This window comes from Agelaius phoeniceus, chromosome 1 (assembly GCF_051311805.1).
Source record: "Agelaius phoeniceus isolate bAgePho1 chromosome 1, bAgePho1.hap1, whole genome shotgun sequence".
Lineage (NCBI taxonomy): Eukaryota > Metazoa > Chordata > Aves > Passeriformes > Icteridae > Agelaius > Agelaius phoeniceus.
Genome location: NC_135265.1, coordinates 76,581,978 through 76,599,837, shown reverse-complemented (window position 1 = coordinate 76,599,837; position 17,860 = coordinate 76,581,978). Strand labels below are relative to the sequence as shown.

Below are 17,860 nucleotides of genomic sequence, written 5' to 3'. Positions count from 1 at the left end.
TGGCCCCCACACAGCCCCAGGCACCGCGGGGCCGTGCCGGGCTCTCCCCCTTCCCAGGCAAAGCCGCCTTACCTGCTAGATGGAGCTGCAGCGGCGGCAGGCAGAGCGGCGGCGGCAGCAGCGACCGCAGCGGCAGCACCTCGCTCGCTCAATCGCGGCAGCAGCGCACTGCCCTTTCTCGCCTTCCCCTTCATTCACCAAGGATGTCGCGGGCGGCAAAGGCAGCTAGAAACCACTTTCTTACTGGAAGAGGTCGGTTCCCTTCTCAGAACGCCTCTGAATGGCTCTCTGAGGCTCCCGACACATTCACCCTTCAGATCAATACTGCACTTCAGCAGCAGCCTGAGCTCAGCTGCGGCTGATAGAGAGCAGCCAATTGGTATTGAGGATTCCCTTTCGGCAGCCCCCTCCCACAAAAATACACCGTCTGCATTTGAAATTTTCTGAGTTGTGAAAAGTAGTTTTAACCCCTTGCTCGAAAACCACCCAGTGCCTTTGGAGCTCCGGATAATCTCATTTTTTTTATTTTTGCATTAAAATAAAACCTCTGACTGTTCAAACTATCCCCACCTGGATGCTTTTAACCTGGGTAACAGCCAGTAAGAAAACTAAAACACCCGACCAGGCAATCAACTGATTAACTGATTGACTGGCTGGGGAGGATGATGTTTTTGCAAAACAAACCCAAAACCAAACAAAAAAATCAAACCACCAAAAAAAAAAAAAAACCCCAAAAAAAAAAACCCCAAAACACCAACAACCAAAACAAAAGAAAAAAAAAAAAAACCCACCCCCCCACATAAGAAACCAAAACACACAAGAAAGAAAAAAAAAACACAAAAAGCTACCTCCCCCCCTAAAAATGAAAAAAGGCTCAAGTCTATCATCCAGACATCGTCATTATTTTTTTACCCACAAACTTCCTGTATTTCTGACCAAAAATATGCCTCTGCTTCAAGCAAGCAAGAAAAAAGAATTCAAGTAGTGGCATATACAGTCACAGTAACATACCTAAAGAAAAGAAATATTTATTTTGGCCAGTCCTGAATTTTATTTAGTGGATATGACTTCACCATTTCATCAAGGACACCGAATGCTTTACATTTGAAGAAATAACTTTACTTGTAGAGCCCTACAACTTTATTTCTAGACCCTCATAGTAAATACACCACCTTCTTGTTTGTTTCTTGGTGTATATATGAAGGCAAGAGCTGTTTTAAAATAGGTTAAGCCTGAGACCCTTTTTTCTGACTTAAAGGTATGCTACATTAACTACAGCAAAAATAGAACATTTTAAAAAGACTTAAATTTTCAACAAAACAAACCTGGCTAAAATACACAGAGGTAAGATAATCATGTAAAATTAGCACTTCCTCTTCCATGTGGATAATACAATCTTCATAGCATTTCAATATTCTTAAGTTTGTACTTGCAAGTTAAATAGCCTGCCTAGTGAAAACACACTTGGGTTTCCTTCAATTTAGTTGAAACAAAGTGCAGTGCTATATATAACATAATATTCATTTGACAGAAGCAGGCAAATAAATTACAGATGCATGCATGGATTTTAATGTGGCAGGCAGCAATTTCATTAGTTATAGTCAATAGGGAAACAGGCCTAGCTACTCTGGGAAACACAAAGCAGCTATCACCTATGAGGTAAGGCCTTCCTCTCAGTCAAAATATGGAACACTTTCTGCATTACACAGACATAGTTCAGGACATTTGGCTTCTGCCTCATGGGCGACTTGCAGCCTATTAGGATAATTTGTATGACCTCTAGGCTCAGTTTCAGCTGCTCTCTTCTCCAAGAATAACTTGTGGAAAAGAGTAGAGTGTGCTGAGCTGTTCTGGTAGTGGCTGCAGGACAGCTTTGAGCCCCTTTCAGGGAATTGCTTCCCCAATGTAATTCCAGTAATGAACATGGTATCTGCAAAAGAAAAGTACACCTGATCCATAGTTTATCATTGGAGGAGCCTTAAAAAGTCTTTACCAGTCTCTATCTGCTCATGTGCGCTTCTAAGATAAAGTCCAAGAACATTTTGTAGAGAGTAAAAGGTAGGCAGAATATGTGCTGAAGAAATAGAAAGTATGTGGTATATCTGAGGGACACTATTATAAAGTTCAGAAGCACAAGAGACATTGCCAAATTGATCATATTGTGCATCCCTATATGCACAAACATTTATGCACAACTGTGTATATTGTGGAGAAGACCTCATACTGCCATCCAGTTGCAGGAGATTGGTGAGCTTTCCAGCAAAACAAAGTCATAAAACCACAGATGTTAGACTAAGCTATGACAAATTAAGATTCTCTATCTTTGCCCATGCCACACTCTATATTACAATTGAAATTAAATCAAACTGCATGTAGCTGTGATACTTGCTAAAACCAAATTCCCAGTGATAGGGAAGATGTGTGCTAATGTCTTTACAAACAATTCCAAGGGTGAAGGGATGGGTGTTAATGTCTTGGAAATGTGCCTTAGTGTCTCTATAACTTCAAGCAGCAGGTTTGTTACAGAGCCCAGGCACCTTGGCTTCTGAAACAAACAAGGGGTCTGCACAAGCCTGAAATTCTGGACTTTGGGGTAAAATAGTAGGTTCAATATGTGGTAGGTGGTTTGGGAAGGCTGTACCTTCCTAGCACCTCAGCCAATGGGGAAAGGAAGAGGACAACATGCGGCCAGGAGTTTAGGATAAAAGGAAGCTGCACCCTCTGAAACCTCAAAAGAGAAAACCCTGCGGGCATGTGCCCCAATGGACTCTCTCCCTTTATTCAAATAAAGCTGCAGGACCCCTCTGTCTCCTTTTTGGACACTGGCTTTCATTGCATGGTTTTTTGTATGCTAGATAACACAAAAAAAAGGGCATTTCTTTTCCCAGAGTTTATAGATTGGAGCTATAGTGTAGAAAAAGAAGCATGACTAAATTAAAACCTTTTCCTCCCAGTGAGCACCAAGCCCATCAAGATGAAAGATTCTAATATTGATAGTAGGGAAATGGTGTCCTACACAGCTGTCAGCCCTCCCAGTCCTGCAGCAGTCTTGTCCTGTAGCTCTCTCTCATCCCTTACAGGTATGATGTATGCTCTGAACTAATACATGAGCTATTTCCCAAAGTCCAGCTTCCTCAAAACAGTCAGTTCTGTATTGTATGTGAAAATGCTGGTAGTTAACCAGAAATAGCCTCCTGCCCTAAGAGCTGTTTGTATAGATTATCAAAGCCACTAAGTTCTCTTACATGGAGTCCTGTCTTTGCGGTGTGAAAAGCTGTGGGCGTCATGACATTGAAATACCTTCTAGGGACTTAAAAATGAAATAATTTCTTTTTTGTCCATCATGTGAACAAGCCATGAAAGTGTCCTCCAAGCATTGCAATTTAGATGTGTAGTGACTGGAAAAAAGTTGATGTTCCATAATTTAAATCTAGGAGATCATCAGCAAGTATAATTTTCATGTTTGTCAATTCTATTAACTGATGACAAGGAAAATGTTGTTATTGCACTTCCTGAAAGGATAATATAGAGGTGGCTATAAAAAGTTCATTCAGTCTCGTTATTCCCTTATAATGGAGTATACCAATAATAAATCTCATACTAGCTGCAAAACTACAGAAACACTTAAAGGCCTACTTTAACATATCTTTATTTCAGCTTTACAGTTTGATTTAAAATTTGACAACTGAAAGTTCAAAATAAACCCTAGAAAACAGACCAATATCATTTACAAAGGAGTATGTGAGTCCTTGCAAAGCCACAAAGTTAAATTGCTAATTTTAGCCTCCAATTTTTCTATCTGTCATAAAGAAGTATGTGTGTGGTTTAAAATTCCATTTGTTTTAAAAAATATTTTTTTAGAAAACATTGAAGCATGAATAGCTCATTTCTTAGTGTCACTCTAAAGGAGAGATAGAACTACTTATTTATGAGAGAATACTTATTAAAGTTGAAAAAGTATGTAGCATGGAAGACAATGCATCCAGAGGAACTGGAATTTCTCCTTTTTTGAAAAAAATACTTGCATGCCAGCAAACATGATTGCATATTGCCCCTGTATCCCTACAGATTCTTTTAATATTGGTCCAGATAACTCAAGTTTCTTCTTTTTCTTGCTACTCCTAGTTTTCAAAGATTTCTGTTAAGAAAATGCAGGCTGGACAAATGCCCTTTACAGAGTTTAAAAGATTTCCCATGCCATCCAAAACAAAGTCTGAGATTTTTAGCCTTGCAGCATCACGGAAACACATTTATAAGGATAACTAACTCATACTTATTTGCCTGACTTTTGCATGGTAGAATTCGAGGTTTAGCCATTTCAGAGGAGAATTCATTCATTTACACATGTAAAACTAGGATTAAAACCCCACATGCTGCACAACATAGGTAAAAGGGATCTGAGATTTCATTTGTGAACTTTTTTAATTGAAAAATATTTATATATATGTAAGATCAGCCAAGCAGTCTTTGCCTGAGAGCTTCTTTTTGTTGGGTAACCTTATTCTAGACAAGATTAAAAGAGAAAGCTTAATTTTATAGGTATACTTACTAGGAATCTATGGTATCTTCCATAATTTCTGAAACTCCTGCAGTTAGATCTCCCTGAACTTAAACAAGTATATTACATTAATAAAGTGGTAACCTTCCTCTTAAGTGATTTCCCACCTTGTTATCCATGTAGCCATCAGGCTTCTGGTTTTACTGTAGTTATAAAAACAGATTGTTATAATTGACACCTAGAGAAACCAACCAGAGATCCAAATTATCCTAACAGAGCTGGATAGTATTTGAAATCCCTCCCTAAGGTCACAAGCAGAGTCAGAAATGACAGGTGTCATTTCCAGATGATGTCTAATCTGTCCTAGAAATCTCTGAGGACAGAGAATTCACAGTCTCTCAACTAGCTTCTTCCACATTTTAGCTACATTTACAAGTGAAAGATTTTTCAGGTGCTTAACATGAAACTGCCTGGTTGAAATTTAAGTCCTCTGGGTTTTGCTCTACATATACTCTGGTTTAGCATAATGCGTATTATTCTCTTCCTTTTTACTATGATATTTCACATCATGCAGATATGAAATACAGATATATCATCTCTAACAATCCCCATTCCCTCCATCTCTCTTCACAGGACTTTTTGCTTCCTAGATTCTGAGCATTCTTTTTACTCTGCTCTCTTCTCTATTCAACAGATTTCCTGTTTCCTAAAATTAAATGTTTAATACTGGATACAATAGGGCTGCTGTGCTCTGTGTTGGTAAGGCACATCCTGAGGATTATTAGAAAGGTAATGCCTTCAAATTTGAGTACTGTCTTTATTCAGGGTCAATGCTATTCTTCTCTTTGTCATGCTGCTATCCTAATAATCAGTCCTCCTCTAAAGAACTTGCACTTTAAACAAAACATAAGAGAGAACTCTCAGATGCAATCAGTGCAGCAGCACACTATGAACAGAAAAGTGCAGGCATGACTGTTTAATTGTCATCGTCAACACAGGAAATGAGAGACAAAACAACAGGGTGCAATAGTGTTTGCATGGGGCATTTTAGCTTCTCCTATTCCTTACTACATCCTTCCACAAAGCTTTCAGTTTGTCAGTGTCTATGCCACTATCTTTGTCTCATCCAACTGCCTACTTCCCACAATGTCTATATGTGCTTTTTATCTGTCTACCCATTGGAAGATGTACCTTTAGACACAAAACATAACCTGAATCACATTTAATCTGTAAATCTTTTAATATAAAATGTTTAGTAACCTGGGTTTTTTTCAACTTTACAATTGATACTACTTCTTAGAATGTGTTCTGTGGATTTGTTGATTTTTTTTTTTTACTCTTGTATTTTAGACATAATGACTGCTAAAAAAGGGAGAGCAGATTTCACCAGCTGAATAGTTTTCCTTGCTGGTGATTCCAGCACTGAGTCACACTTTGCCTGTCCTACTGCTGAAAACATGAAACAAAGCATCAGGACAATCTTCTTGCATCCTTCTTTTGTGGCTTATCCCCACTTAAGGCCTGCCTACTATTTCAGTTAGCTTTGCTCTCCACCAACATTGTCAATAAATGATTACTCATCTCACTTTTCAGTAAGAGTCAGGTTTTGATGCATTCACAAAAGCACATTTACAAAAGTAAGTCAAATAGAACCATATAGCTAACTCATAGAGTTATGAAATATGTCAGATTGATGCAAACTAAACCTGGCTGTGTGTGAACCTAATTAACATCATGAGAGGGACAGCAAAGGCTATGGCAGTTATTAAGAAATACAAAGTTGTCAGTAGCACAGATGAGAACTATGTGGGGTTATCACAGAACGGAAATCAGCCCTAATGTACGCAGATAGTAGTTCATAAAATAGTTCATTCTTGTTTTTTTAAATTTTGGTATAAACTTTGCTTTTAAATAATGTATTCTATTGACCCACATTCCCTAAACTGCAAGTTTTCTACATTACATATTTTGATAGTACTGTTGAAACTGTTGTGTTCTAGCAAGTTATCACAGTTTTCCTCTGGAGATAAGTATATCTCCATAAATTGTTATCACTAACCTTAGGTTTTTGCAAGCTTTTCCACAGGAGTGCAATTATAAATACATACATATTAACATAATCCATTTTTAGACATTTCTTATTTTACTGCATCTCTAACACGACAGTGAATTTATTTCACTGAGAGGTAAATTTATTTTACTGCAACTCAGAAACTCTTAAATCCCAACACAATACCTCCTCTAAGCAATAGACATTATCTTTAAAACAACGTTGTATTTTGTTGCAGTTATTTTAATTTCCAAGGCAACTAATAAAAGTATGTTGTCATTTTACATACTTCTCAAGATGACACATCCAGGGAAAGATTCTCTCAAGAAACACAATGAACTTACCTACATTTCCAAATAAGTAGCCATTCTTTATATTTCTTAAAATTACATTTGCTAGGATTGCCTTGCTAAGATTTCAAGTGTGTTCTATGTGCTATATACTCATCTCCATCAAGTGTTTACCCCATGTATATTACACTTGAATAACAATTTTATACATGTAGATCTAAAATTAGTTTTCATAGCAGTAGCAGCACTATTTTCCCAAGGAAATAATAAAGAAAGAAAAAAAGAGGGAAGACTTTCTATAAACAAAGGAGAGGTTAGTGTTAAATCACTGAACTGGAACAGCATGGCAGACCTTAAAAAAGTCATATCACGTACTTGTTTGCAAACCCTCAAAAAAAGAGCAGCATGAATTTTACATGTACCTATCTAAAGTGTTTTAATATCTACTGATGAAAGTGGACGCAATTATTGTTCTGACCTCAAAAATCAACACACTGTTTTTACAAGTTTCTTGCAACTTTTAACAAGTTCTCTCATTTATGTTTTTTCACACTAATGTGTGAAATGTGAATACAGATGCTTTCATTAAGATAGAAAGTATTCTGGGAGGAGACAGGATATTTTTCATGGTGAAGCACTAGGTACTGGGGCACTGAAAAGTGCCACATAATTACCAAACAGTTCAGAAGTTTTTTCCTGGAATTCTGGTTAGGAAAAATCCATTGAGCCTGAGCATACATACACAGGGATGAAGTGTTGCCTTAGAGCTAACAGAGAGTAAAAATACTTGGAGGGTATTTAGGCTTTCTCTTTGAGGGGCAGCAATTCAATAAGTTCCTGCTTCCTCTAGTCTACTCACATCCAGCTTGTGCTCTAACATCAGTCAGTTGGAACCAGAGAGTGCCCTTCCTTTTGTTTCTGCTGTGTACCTTTACATCACCCTGAAATTCATTACCCTCTTCTCCTAAGGCTTTGGGAGGTGGCAAGATTTATCAGCCTCTGGATAAGTGAATAAAGTATATAGCACAGTAGTATTTCATCCAGTATTCTCCACAAAGATGCCTGAGAAACATCAAGGGATCTCCAACCCCTATGTTCACAGAACATATGTTTGCAGTCCACAAAACATCTATTAGTTGGGAGTTATTTCTTTGATTCTGCACCTTGGTTACTGTTGATGTACATAGGCCAGCACATCCATCCATCTTGCTGAAAACAGGCCACTACTACTAGATAAAAAGAAGTAGTAGGTTGGAAATAAAAGCACAAATGATTCTTGACAAACCATGCAAAAAATAAATAATGAACATTTATCAGGCTTAGTACAGAAGCAAATTAATATTACGGAAAATATGAATGGAAACAATTGTCTTTTTTTTTTTTCAACTTTAATTGCATCTTATAGCATGTGGAAATTGCTATCTCTAAATTTACGTATTAAAATTTTTGAATGCTTTGCAGAATTTGTTTCAACAAACTTTCAGTACTGTTCACATAAATTTTGTGTATATACTCAGACTGCTTACTCCAGCTTCCAAGTGCATTAATAGAAATAGGACTAAAAATACAATGGAACAAAAATTGGGCCAGTGACTTATACAGATGGGGTCTAAGTGCATGTTGCAACATAAAAATACATCTGTCTATACAAGATTATTGCAAGGTCCACTAATAGCTACAGATAAGAAACTAGTACATATTCTCTTAATTTTACATATAGCTTAGAAATCAAAGAAACACCTGAGAATTTGTTTTTAGTTATTGAAATGCTGCATTCTGTCCTCCTCCTGGCTCTTTTCCACTCACACTATAGAAACAAAAAAAGCAAACTGATTGATATCTGTCTCAAACACTAGAAAATGGTTCATTTTCTCATTCCATTTTCAATTAGAAGTATTCTCAAACAATTTGCTTTTCCAGGAGAATAATGAAATAGTGGTCTAAGATTTAGGCTTAAAATCTTGAAATATTTGTCATTTTTTCCAACACTGCAGTTCCAAAAGAACTTTGAGCAGACAACACATAGTACCACTGCTACCGAAAGAAGTTGTCTCTGTTTGGGACAGAGTGGGTCCTAACCACTTCTTCCTTTTATGGAACAAGCACAATGAGGACCAAAGGAAACATCCTTATGTCATTTTTAAGTAGATGAGTCAGGAAAATCAGAACAGATTTGTGAATAGAACAGTTATTTTTTTCATTGACACCCCACACACACACACACTATTTGTTAGGTTTTTTCCCCTGAGGTCTAATTCTATGTATAGACACACTTCCAAGGAGAGGTGAAATTGTTGTATTATGTAAAAACATTAAAGAGAATTTTAACCTATTAAGAAATGCAGGCTTGTTGTTCTGCTTCAGAACATTACCCATATATAATGAAATTATTGCAGACTTCTTTTATCATGACAAAAACAAAAAGAATTTACAGACAAGGTAGTAAAGGGTGTGAAGACATTGTTTCATAATCCTATGATACCTGTTGTAATTAAAATACACTGCTTAAAGTCTGGTACCTGCTCCCAGAAATGAGTAAGAAAGGATGCTATAAAGATGAAGAAAATTACAGTATGTGTAATTCATTTTCTAATCCCCCTCACATATGAACACATATGAACATTGTTCCAATATTGAGAGAAAGGTAAGACTTGATACTCTTAGATTTGTCTGAATGGCATCTTGGTAGGTGTCAATCCATCTTTTTAGCAAGGATCTGCTATCTTATGTATTTATTTCTGGGAAGGTTGTTACTTTACAGAGAAAATCACAGAATACTTGATTTTTGAACATGGGAAAAATTTGTTTTCCTTCTTTTGCCAACTGAACGGGCACACTGTCTCAAAATCATCTGTTTCTTTCTACTCACTTTTGGTTTATTCTAGTTTTCTTCAAGACATAGCCTTTAATGAAGCTCAAAGCTGAGATAAATCTTGAAAAACTGGCTCCCGGTAATTCTTAGCTACATCCTTCTAGTAAAAAATATGTTTAATCAGTGAAATCATACTGATTTGGGGAGATCACAAAGCATTTTACTGAACTGGGAGAGGAACACAGTAAAAAAAAAAGTCTACTATGATTTTTATGACTAACACCATCTCTATAAAGGCAAATACATTTGTATCTAGAAATACGCTGATGATAATGGAGGATGTCCTTCTTGCTAGCAGCAGCTAAAGAAGACTTATGTCTCTCTGCAGAAGGAGGTTAGATGGTGCTAAAATTCTAGTCCAAGATGCATGTAAAAACTCACTAGGGGCTATATATCCATCAGCTATCCTTTATTTCAAAGACAGAGGAAATGCAGTAGCTCTTGAGCAGATTTTGGTTTTGTTTTATTACTCTCAGTAGAAATATGTCTCTAACTTTTAAAGACGCTATCATGGATACAAATAAGCCACCCGTACCACTGCAATGTGTAGTAAGTCACCATAAATGGATGTACAAACAGAAGATTTAAACATAAATCTAACAAAGGAGAATTTCAGAAACTTTTCATTTGGGTAGGCATCAGTGCTTTTTCAAACTACTAAAACTCTCCATTGCCAGAAAAATACTCAGCTTCTAGCCCAGCTTCTAAACCTCTTTCTCTGTATTCACAGCCACTTTCTTAGGAAGGTGAAAAGACACCAGCTTCTCAGAATGAAAAAATAAAAGGGAGTATTCTGGGACTAGACCTTTCTATCCTAGAAATGACAGAAATACTTTAGAAATGTCGTGCTCCATGCTGGCTAGAGATGTAAGGCAGACACATTCTGATAAAATTTGACTGACTATAAAGAAAACCTATGGAGAGAAAGCAATGGTAGATTTAGCAGGCCTGATCATCAATGAATAAAACAGCAGTAATTTGAACTCAATCAAGTGTATGTCTGTAGGTATTCCACTGAAATTACTGCGGAAGAGTACTCTTACATGGGACTGTTAACTTCCAGAGGAATTTGTTTCAGAGTTGAATCCTTACTAAAACAATGCATTTGATTTCTTCCATTGTGAAAATAACATTTCTGGTATTAACTCTGTCTCCAGAGTTGATTTTCACTGACCAACTTGAATTAGTAGGAATGCTATAACAAAACTCTATGGAAATTCAGAGCTTTTCTCCTTTAGTGCTCTGCTGTGATATTTATGGGTCTCAAAATGATGTTATATGCTAGCCAAAATCAAAATCTGACATCAAAGTTACATTTTACTTGCAATTTCTACATTACTACCATAAGATCTTAATAAGATCTTTAATGACATGTAAGGCACAAAGCTTTGTCGTTTCTTTAGTGCATTGGTCCTGTATAAACTTCTGTGAAAAAAACTCCAGGGCTTATATTGCCAACAGAGAGCTACTGTTGGCAGGATTATGGTATCTCACCTACTCAGTAGTATATCTACAATCACACTTCAACTAAGGTGGATATTTTTCCTCTTTTTTCTCTCCCTTGCAGGTTGCTGAGCCAACAGTATACACAGCATATGTCAAAACAAAAACATAATTTTTTCAAATTCTCTGCAAAGTTATTTGCTCTCTCTGCACTTGAACACAAACATTTGAATTTGAATTTTTTATTGTTACCTCAGTAGTATGGTAATGAGTTTGCACCTTAAACTTGTAAAAAGCATTTGAATATTTCAGTGATTCTTCAGAAACCTTTCACAATATATTGATTTTGACTGCTCTTGAAGAAAATTTCTATTAAGAATCTGAAAATTGTATTTAAGCCAGATTTTTGTTTGTTGCTTTTCTTTGTGATTACACATGCAATTAAAATAATAAACTTCCTGAAGGAAGTTTTCAAGTAGTCTGGGAGCCTGGTTGTGAAGTTTCTGATCTACATACTCAATGATACAGTTTGGTTTTAACTCAGTTTGGTTTTGAATAGAGACTACAAGTCTAAGAGTTCTTTGGTAGGTGGAGTGCAAGGTATTGTCAGAAATCAGATCAGAAATTATAACTTTCTGAAATGAAATTAACCTTTTTAATAAAAAATGAAAATATTTGACAAGCAATGTCTATTCAAAAGGAATTTTTAGTCTTAAAAAAACACCCTTGAGTAAAAGTAGCATGAAGTAACATCTGCAGTCATTCCAGGAGTTTAATTTCTCTTAACACAGGAAAATAACTTTCTGATGAAGGTATATTTCAAGCACTGATTAATTCTATCTCCTTGTTTTAGCCAAAGCCCATTCCTGACTACACAAGACATAAAATAGTTATAAGCTCTGTAAAAACGTGAAAAATATGTAAACGGTGGGATTCTGTAAGAAAGAACATTAAGAACATGGAATAATTACAAGGGACATTATGGAGGTAGAAAAGTAGTATGAAATTTTAGTAATGAAGAAAATTCAGTCACAAAGGAATTGGATGAATATTTGATAATTGCACTCAATAAGCAATGGTGCCTGAGGAAGCTAGATCTCTGAAGCTAGAAATCCATATTCCAAATATGTCTAAATGTGTATTTAAAATTAAGCACAATAACATAGTAGTTTTTACTTTGGAGACAAAGCAAAAATTATCAACTTTTTCCTTGCAGTTTTCTCACAGCTGCTCTTTTTTTGATTCTTTCACTAAAACAGTTTAGCATAATGAAATTAAAAGGAATTCAAGTAATTGTCTAAATTTTGGAGCCAGTGTCATCACTTGTAGCCTTCAAGGGTTGGCAGATGCAGTTGCACAGTTTCTCTTTCATCTGTGGCATGTTGCCTACAATTATAAGAAGAAATGCTGCATGTTAGTTGTTTGCATCAGAAAGTGACAGTCTTCACAGCACAGGGATAAAATCATCCTTTTCAGTGCTCAGCTTGATCAGCCTGGGGGCAACAGCTGCTGTCATTTCAGGCTGTTTGTTTTAAATGTGTACTTTTTGGTACCTCAAGATGGCATTTCTTCTTCAAGCAGAGCCCAAAGCTCACAAAGTCATCCTCCAGTGTAAAAACTATAAATTCCTACCCAGTACTAAACTAAATAACCACCAGCATGCTTTATCTGGAGGTAGGTGCTGGGGAGCTGAATCCTAACCACAGTCAGTCACTTTCTGGTTGAGGGTGTTGCAGCACTATCTTGCACTGTCTGTTTCTAACTAAAAGGGTGTGGGAAGAAATAAACACACAAAGGTCCTTTCTGCCAGGAGAAGAAAAATCTCTTTTATGTGTCATATTTAAATACACAAAACACTACCTTATTTCATGTCCAACCAAATGCTATCCCATTCCTGAAGACTCTAGAAAAGGATACATTTGTCACCATGCAGCTCTCATCACTGCTAATAATCAGTTCATTTGAACAGAATCTCCCTTGAGGAACATCTAGAATTAATTAGAATTGATCAAACAGCATAAACCATAATTTGTTGATGCTTTAGCACATATAATCAGTTAGGCCCATAATAGTGGTAGGGCATGTTATTTGTTTGTAAACACTTGGGCAGCTACCATTCTATTCATAAAAAATGCTGATAATTGCTGAAGGGCTTGTGAGTTTCTGCATAAATGTTGATTAATTTCCATATTAATGATGTATCATATATTATTTCTCACTCATTATTCCTCAACAGTTATTTTCTTCTAGGAATTTAGGCCATCTAATTGACTGAGCAAATACAATGCATTGTGATTTAAGGGACAAATCACATATCAGGAATATTGAAGTGCAAACTTCAGTATTCCAAAAAAAAAAAAAATCTAAATTTCCCACAAAAACTTCTTGATAGTATTTACACATTGCACAGTCAAGAGAAATTAATATTGCAGGTAACACACTTTCAAGAACAATTGAAAATGTTCAGGAAACACAAAGTATGTTTCATTCCTGTTATGTGATATACTATTTATCGCTGTGTCATGTAACTCATTGTACATATATATACAGTTATGAAGAGACTGGCTTTTTAGGGGAATACATTTGGGGCCACTAGTGTAAACACACATAATGCTGTGCAGGAGTGCACAGTTTAACCTGCAATAGTTAAATAAAAAGCTAATACTAGTGATAATGGCAAGGAGTAGTAAAGGCATATAGAGAAGGTGGTGTTGTTTCCACTGTAACAATAAGCTCTTCTGTAAAATTCAGAAGCTATTCATACGCAATTCTTGGCAGCCTTTAGAATAGCAGAGATATTCACAAATATTAAATATTTATATTAAGATGTGTTGTTAGAGTTGCTCTCTGTCTTTTCTACAAGGCATTGAGGATGACAGAAACCAGCTCTTGAAGATTATTTGCTTGCATTTAAGATGCATAGCTATTCAAAACACAAGGGCTTGCTAATGGCTTACAAACAGACTGGCCCCCACTGGTTGCTACAGCAGGAAGATCTGCAACATTATTCATTTAAACAGACTTTTGTTTTCCCTGGTCACAGCTCAGCCAACGCAGCGTGAGGGAGTGCAGGAACAATGATCTCCTCCCTCCTTCCCTGCCTCGACTCACTCGCTCCTTTTCTCCCACAGACCACCACACTCAGCAGGTTCTGAAAGCAACCATGCTGATTGTGCTTGCTAAATATTGAAATAATAAATTTTGGGACTCATATAAATTACGGCATCTGCGGGCTGGAATCAATGGACCAGAAAAGGAGGGTGGTAACAACATCCTGACAGACCATAGATTAATGTCATTGTACTGTTTAAACTTCATCTGTTGTATGTGCTTCAGAGGTTAAAAAAAATTGCAAGCTAAGACAGTAATATCATCTTACTGTGTTAAAGACACCTATTAGTCATGTCCCAGTCAAATAGGGATTTATGACTCAGACATAATTCTTCCAAATAAGCCTGCTGTTCATAAAAGGCAGAGATATATGACTCAAAAATAACACTGAGACAGGAATAATTTTACACTTCACTTTGCAACATTGACTTTCCTCCAGAACTTACAGTGAAATCTCCACATTTTATGAATAGGCTTCTGCCAATACTATAGATTTATAGCTACAGCTTCCAAATCAGGTGAATTTCTCAGCCAAACAGAAGAGGAATAATATCAGATAGAGAAGAAAGATACATTTAGATCTTTGCCTGCTAAACAACTGTACACAAATTACATAGAATCACAGAATAATTTAGGTGTAAAAAACCTTTGGGATCATTGAGTTCAAGTGTTAACCCAGTACTACCAAGTTCACCACTGAAACACATGTACACATCTCTTAAATACCTCCAGGGATTTGATTCCAGCACTTCCCTGGGCGGCTGTTCTACTATTTGAGCACCATTTCAGTGAAGAAATTTTTCCTGAATATCCAGTCTAAACCTCTCTAGTGCCACTTGAGGCTGTTTCTTCTTGTCCTGTTGCTTTTTGTAGGGAGAAGAGACTGATTCCCAGCTGGCTCCTCTCAGGCAGTTGTAGAGAGTGATAAGATCTCCTCTGAGTCTCCTTTTCTCCAGGCTAAACAACCCCAGCTCCCTCAGCTCCTCTTGATAAGATTTGTGATCCAGACCCTTCACCAGTTCCATTGCACTTCTCTGTACAGGCTCCAGCACCTCAATGTCTGTCTTGTAGTGAGGGACCCAAAATTGAACGTTGTATTTGAAGTGTGCCCTCACAAGTGTGGACTACAGGGTGATAATCACTGCCCAGATCCTGCTGGCCATACAACTGCTAATATAAGCTCATTTAACCTGTGTTATGGGCTTACTTACTCTCTCCATTTTGCTGTAACAATTTGATATTATAATTTAACTACATTCCTATGATCTCTCCCCAATGATTCTTCCAAATTCTAGTTTTTTTCTATCAGAGTTATGTGCACTTCAAGAGTGAAATGAAAAAAAAAAAAAAAGATGTAAGGTTGATACGCAGCTGCTGTTTATGTCTGAGCTGTAACAAAATATGGATAAAGGTTCTTTTGCCAAAACTGTTGCAATCAGGACCCAGTAGCTGCAATGTGAATGGTAGCCCCTGGCCATTGGAGAGTGCAAGAGGACTGGCCCCTGGCCAGACTGCTGAGAGTGCAAGAGCACATCCTTCACCTGCTGGATCAGCTCTGGTCTGCTTCTCATGTCCTTGGGCAAACATATACATGGCAACAAAAAATCCTCTTCGGAAGTTTGCTTCCATTTAACTCAGGTCACACCTTTAGGAGGGGCTTTGCTCCTTTGAGAAAACACAAGTTTGCAAAAGGTCCACCTTTTACTATAGACAACTGTCTTTTGGTTTCAGATGTCAAATATTATGTTCACATATCTATTCTTTCCTCAAGAACGCTTCAATCCCTCTTTTTGCTGAGTACCATTCACCCATCAGGGGTAGTCCCTGAAACACCACCATACAATTCTGCCCAGCTGACCTCTTGGTTGTACTGTACACTTGATGGGGTTGCTTATTCTGAGAATTAAAAATATTAATATCTAATAAAATTTGGTGAAAGTTTAACATTATATCCCATAAGTCAACACTCTTTTATTCTTTACTTCTCCCTCTTCAACAGTTCACTTGTCCAGCTGAGAAATACCATGAAAGTGATTAACCACAGACCTAAGGAGAAAACAAAAAGTAATACCCAGAAAGATCTCATGATGTAGCTGAGGGCTGAATTTTGATTTCTTGAATTTCCATATTTCCTAGTCAAGGAGGCCTTTGATTGATGCACATTGGCACAGCTCTCAAAGCTTAGTGATAAATGAATATCTGCACTTGCAAAAAGTCTGTCCAGTGTATTGTTTTCTGTAAGGTGTTCTGGAGAAACTAGCTATTTCAGTGATCTAATACCAAAACCACAAGTTGTATCTCATCTTCTCCTTAGCCCAAGTTATAACCACCACATTTTTCACAGCAAAGAAACAGAGCATTGAATCCTCTGTGAGCATGTTGTAGTGCTGGTACCTCTGCAATTTACTGGCTTGTGCCCAACCAGAACAGTCCTCAGCAAGGCCAAATGTTTAGCAAGTACAGCCAGGCCTGTATCACCCCTCGTAATTTTGTAGGTATAAATAAAGGTACTATCCTGTCTGTCATCTGAGCCTCCTGTCTATGACTAGCATGAAATCCAACATATTTCTGTAAAAAGTTGAGAACTAAATTTTAAATTCCCTCATCCACAATCAGTTGAAATAATGTGACACACTGCTTGAATTTTTCTCTTTTCTAATGTAGTCACATATTTGTTATCACAGCACTAGCATCCCCAAAAATTCAGTATCAGCTTTCCTTCCAAAAGTCTCAAGACTGTCTTAAGAGTAATAAAAAAAAAAACAACCATGGCTTTGGAGTTATGATTTCCTTCTTAAACTAAAATGAACTCCAACAAATCTAAATGAAAACTCAGAATATATTTTAGTCATATTTTCAATTGATTACAGAACACTTCAGAGCCTAAACATAAATTAAAAACCAGCAACATGTTTTCTAAGAAAATAACCTACATAAGAACCCCCAAAAAAATCCCAGAAAAGTGATTCCAGGAGGAGGGAGTGTGGTTTAAATAAAATACATGAGTAACAGTAATATCCTGGAAATAAATCAATGCTAATTTTTTTCCCATTTTTTTGCAATCTAGAATCACATTTTAAAGTCAATAATGGAAGTTACAGAAATATCCTGGTTATCACTCATATGAAGAAGCATGGAGGACATAAAATTTTTGCCTACTTCTGCTGAAGAAGCTCAGAGTCCTTACACTGTTCTTCAAGGAATATGAACATAAAATGTTGCCTCGCTGCGACAAACTAAGTATATGCAACTGCACTATGTGTTCCAAGTTTATGATTAACTGTAAACATTTATTTAAAACCTCTTCAGGGTCTTGCTTTGGAAGAAACCACAGTAGCACACTGTGGTCTGTAAATTCCAGAAGCTCTGTAACTAGCAATTACAGAAGATAGAACGCAGTGTCTTCCTCCATACTATAGAGGCACACAGCTGCTGAATGATTTTTTCTTTCCTACAGCCTATTTGCTGGTCTCCAAAGCTGCTCTTTGCATTTCCTATATTGCTGCAGTATACATATTGAAGTTTAACCGAATCCATTAATTGACATATTTTAGCAAATAATAAGGTTAGATCAGGGATTCCATCAGACACACAAT

General features: G+C 36.9%; 1 protein-coding gene across 4 annotated transcripts in view; it reads right to left on the bottom strand.

Moving 5' to 3' along the window:
- CDH12 (cadherin 12) overlaps positions 1-17,860 on the bottom strand; it is a 636,634-nt gene that overhangs the window by 526,662 nt on the left and 92,112 nt on the right. For 3 of the 4 annotated variants that reach the window (XM_077181904.1, XM_077181897.1, XM_077181925.1), the window contains exon 1: positions 73-362. The exons of the other annotated variant lie outside the window; for it this stretch is intronic. The gene's annotated coding sequence lies outside the window, so the exon portion shown is untranslated. Of the gene's footprint in view, positions 1-72; positions 363-17,860 lie in introns of those variants that run through there. 4 annotated transcript variants of the gene reach the window in all.